We start from the raw sequence: 5000 nt of genomic DNA, 5'->3' as shown, positions 1-5000 counted from the left end.
AGCAGCCAGTTGGCCTATCCGGCCACATGTCACTGTCCCCCGGCCAGACTTGGCGGCAAGTCCCGGGAGGAACAAGCCCATGGAAGTAGGAGCTCCGACTTCCAAAGTGATGACGTCAGCGGGAGCAGCCGCTCGGCCGTATCCGGCGGCATGTCACTGTTCCCCGGCCAGACTTGGCGGCAAGTCCCGGGGACGAACAAGCCCATGGAAGTAGGGGCTCAGCGGGAGCAGCCAGTTGGCCTATCCGGCCACATGTCACTGTCCCCCGGCCAGACTTGGCGGCAAGTCCCGGGGAGGAACAAGCCCATGGAAGTAGGAGCTCCGACTTCCAAAGTGATGACGTCAGCGGGAGCAGCCGCTCGGCCGTATCCGGCGGCATGTCACTGTTCCCCGGCCAGACTTGGCGGCAAGTCCCGGGGACGAACAAGCCCATGGAAGTAGGGGCTCAGCGGGAGCAGCCAGTTGGCCTATCCGGCCACATGTCACTGTCCCCCGGCCAGACTTGGCGGCAAGTCCCGGGGAGGAACAAGCCCATGGAAGTAGGAGCTCCGACTTCCAAAGTGATGACGTCAGCGGGAGCAGCCGCTCGGCCGTATCCGGCGGCATGTCACTGTTCCCCGGCCAGACTTGGCGGCAAGTCCCGGGGACGAACAAGCCCATGGAAGTAGGGGCTCAGCGGGAGCAGCCAGTTGGCCTATCCGGCCACATGTCACTGTCCCCCGGCCAGACTTGGCGGCAAGTCCCGGGGAGGAACAAGCCCATGGAAGTAGGAGCTCCGACTTCCAAAGTGATGACGTCAGCGGGAGCAGCCGCTCGGCCGTATCCGGCGGCATGTCACTGTTCCCCGGCCAGACTTGGCGGCAAGTCCCGGGGACGAACAAGCCCATGGAAGTAGGGGCTCAGCGGGAGCAGCCAGTTGGCCTATCCGGCCACATGTCACTGTCCCCCGGCCAGACTTGGCGGCAAGTCCCGGGGAGGAACAAGCCCATGGAAGTAGGAGCTCCGACTTCCAAAGTGATGACGTCAGCGGGAGCAGCCGCTCGGCCGTATCCGGCGGCATGTCACTGTTCCCCGGCCAGACTTGGCGGCAAGTCCCGGGGACGAACAAGCCCATGGAAGTAGGGGCTCAGCGGGAGCAGCCAGTTGGCCTATCCGGCCACATGTCACTGTCCCCCGGCCAGACTTGGCGGCAAGTCCCGGGGAGGAACAAGCCCATGGAAGTAGGAGCTCCTACTTCCAAAGCGATGACGTCAGCGGGAGCAGCCGCTCGGCCGTATCCGGCGGCATGTCACTGTTCCCCGGCCAGACTTGGCGGCAAGTCCCGGGGGACGAACAAGCCCATGGAAGTAGGGGCTCAGCGGGAGCAGCCAGTTGGCCTATCCGGCCACATGTCACTGTCCCCCGGCCAGACTTGGCGGCAAGTCCCGGGGAGGAACAAGCCCATGGAAGTAGGAGCTCCTACTTCCAAAGCGATGACGTCAGCGGGAGAAGCCGCTCGGCCTATCCGGCCACATGTCACCGTCCCCCGGCCACACTTGGCTATAGGTCCCGGGGAGGAATAATGCCCATGGAAGTAGGAGCTCCTACTTCCAAAGGGGCAAGTCAGCGGGAGCAGCCACTTGGCCTATTCGGCCAAGTTTCACTGTTCCCCGGCCACACTTGGCTGTAGGTCCCGGAGAGGAATAATGCCCATGGAAGTAAGAGCTCCTACCTCCAAAGGGGCAAGTCAGCGGGAGAAGCCACTTGGCCTATCCGGCCACATGTCACTGTCCCCCGGCCAAGCTTGGCTGTAGGTCCCGGGGAGGAATAATGCCCATGGAAGTAGGAGCTCCTACTTCCAAAGGGGCAAGTCAGCGGAAGAAGCCACTAGTTCTATCCGGCCAAGAGTCACTGTTCCCCGGCCTTACTTGGCAGTAGGTCCCGGGGAGGAATAATGCCCATGGAAGTAGGAGCTCCTACTTCCAAAGGGGCAAGTCAGCGGGAGAAGCCACTTGGCCTATCCGGCCAAGAGTCACTGTTCCCCGGCCACTCTTGGCAGTAGGTCCCGGGGAGGAATAATGCCCATGGAAGTAGGAGCTCCTACTTCCAAAGGGGCAAGTCAGCGGGAGAAGCCACTAGTTCTATCCGGCCAAGAGTCACTGTTCCCCGGCTACACTTGGCAGTAGGTCCCGGGGAGGAATAATGCCCATGGAAGTAGGAGCTACTACCTCCAAAGGGTGAAGACACTTGGCTCTAAGTCCCCGAGAGGTATACTGCCCATGGGAGTAAGAGCTCCTACTTCCAAAGGGGCAAGTCAGCGGGAGAAGCCACTTGGCCTACCCGGCCAAGAGTCACTGTTCCCCGGCCACACTTGGCAGTAGGTCCCGGGGAGGAATAATGCCCATGGAAGTAGGAGCTCCTACTTCCAAAGGGGCAAGTCAGCGGGAGAAGCCACTTGGCCTACCCGGCCAAGAGTCACTGTTCCCCGGCCACACTTGGCAGTAGGTCCCGGGGAGGAATAATGCCCATGGAAGTAGGAGCTCCTACTTCCAAAGGGGCAAGTCAGCGGGAGAAGCCACTTGGCCTATCCGGCCACATGTCACTGTCCCCCGGCCACACTTGGCTGTAGGTCCCGGGGTGGAATAATGCCCATGGAAGTAGGAGCTCCTACTTCCAAAGGGGCAAGTCAGCGGGAGCAGCCACTTGGCCTATCCGGCCAAGTGTCACTGTTCCCCGGCCACACTTGGCTGTAGGTCCCGGAGAGGAATAATGCCCATGGAAGTAAGAGCTCCTACCTCCAAAGGGTGAAGACACTTGGCTCTAAGTCCCCGAGAGGTATACTGCCCATGGAAGTGAGAGCTCCTACTTCCAAAGGGGCAAGTCAGCGGGAGAAGCCACTTGGCCTATCCGGCCAAGAGTCACTGTTCCCCGGCCACACTTTGGCAGTAGGTCCCGGGGAGGAATAATGCCCATGGAAGTAAGAGCTCCTACTTCCATAGGGGCAAGTCAGCGGGAGAAGCCACTTGGCCTATCCGGCCAAGAGTCACTGTTCCCCGGCCACACTTGGCAGTAGGTCCCGGGGAGGAATAATGCCCATGGAAGTAGGAGCTTCCTACTTCCAAAGGGGCAAGTCAGCGGGAGAAGCCACTTGGCCTATCCGGCCACATGTCACTGTCCCCCGGCCACTCTTGGCTGTAGGTCCCGGGGAGGAATAATGCCCATGGAAGTAGGAGCTCCTACTTCCAAAGGGGCAAGTCAGCGGGAGAAGCCACTTGGACTATCCGGCCAAGAGTCACTGTTCCCCGGCCACACTTGGCAGTATGTCCCGGGGAGGAATAATGCCCATGGAAGTGGGAGCTCCTACTTCCAAAGGGGCAAGTCGGCGGGAGAAGCCACTTGGCCTATCCGGCCAAGAGTCACTGTTCCCCGGCCACACTTGGCAGTAGGTCCCGGGGAGGAATAATGCCCATGGAAGTAAGAGCTCCTACTTCCAAAGGGGCAAGTCAGCGGGAGAAGCCACTTGGCCTATCCGGCCAAGAGTCACTGTTCCCCGGCCACACTTGGCAGTAGGTCCCGGGGAGGAATAATGCCCATGGAAGTAAGAGCTCCTACTTCAATAGGGGCAAGTCAGCGGGAGAAGCCACTTGGCCTATCCGGCCAAGAGTCACTGTTCCCCGGCCACACTTGGCAGTAGGTCCCGGGGAGGAATAATGCCCATGGAAGTAGGAGCTCCTACCTCCAAAGGGTGAAGACACTTGGCTCTAAGTCCCCGAGAGGTATAATGCCCATGGAAGTAAGAGCTCCTACTTCCAAAGGGGCAAGTCAGCGGGAGAAGCCACTTGGCCTATCCGGCCAAGAGTCACTGTTCCCCGGCCACACTTGGCTGTAGGTCCCGGGGAGGAATAATGCCCATGGAAGTAGGAGCTCCTACTTCCAAAGGGGCAAGTCAGCGGGAGAAGAGCCACTTGGCCTATCCGGCCAAGAGTCACTGTTCCCCGGCCACACTTGGCAGTAGGTCCCGGGGAGGAATAATGCCCATGGAAGTAGGAGCTACTACCTCCAAAGGGTGAAGACACTTGGCTCTAAGTCCCCGAGAGGTATACTGCCCATGGGAGTAAGAGCTCCTACTTCCAAAGGGGCAAGTCAGCGGGAGAAGCCACTTGGCCTATCCGGCCAAGAGTCACTGTTCCCCGGCCACACTTGGCAGTAGGTCCCGGAGAGGAATAATGCCCATGGAAGTAGGAGCTCCTACTTCCAAAGGGGCAAGTCAGCGGGAGAAGCCACTTGGCCTACCCGGCCAAGAGTCACTGTTCCCCGGCCACACTTGGCAGTAGGTCCCGGGGAGGAATAATGCCCATGGAAGTAGGAGCTCCTACTTCCAAAGGGGCAAGTCAGCGGGAGAAGCCACTTGGCCTATCCGGCCACATGTCACTGTCCCCCGTCCACACTTGGCTGTAGGTCCCGGGGTGGAATAATGCCCATGGAAGTAGGAGCTCCTACTTCAAAAGGGGCAAGTCAGCGGGAGCAGCCACTTGGCCTACCCGGCCAAGTGTCACTGTTCCCCGGCCACACTTGGCTGTAAGTCCCGGAGAGGAATAATGCCCATGGAAGTAAGAGCTCCTACCTCCAAAGGGCGAAGACACTTGGCTCTAAGTCCCCGAGAGGTATACTGCCCATGGAAGTGAGAGCTCCTACTTCCAAAGGGGCAAGTCAGCGGGAGAAGCCACTTGGCCTATCCGGCCAAGAGTCACTGTTCCCCGGCCACTCTTGGCTGTAGGTCCCGGGGAGGAATAATGCCCATGGAAGTAGGAGCTACTACCTTCAAAGGGGCAAGTCAGCGGGAGAAGCCACTTGGCTTATCCGGCCAAGAGTCACTGTTCCCCGGCCACAATTTGCAGTATGTCCCGGGGAGGAATAATGCCCATGGAAGTAGGAGCTACTACCTCCAAAGGAGTGAAGACACTTGGCTCTAAGTCCCCGAGTGGTATACTGCCCATGGAAGTAAGAGCTCCTACTTCCAT

Source organism: Engystomops pustulosus, unplaced genomic scaffold (assembly GCF_040894005.1).
Source record: "Engystomops pustulosus unplaced genomic scaffold, aEngPut4.maternal MAT_SCAFFOLD_486, whole genome shotgun sequence".
Classification (NCBI taxonomy): Eukaryota; Metazoa; Chordata; class Amphibia; order Anura; family Leptodactylidae; genus Engystomops; species Engystomops pustulosus.
The sequence above is the reverse complement of the archived record's forward strand: the minus strand, read 5'-3'. Positions refer to the sequence as shown.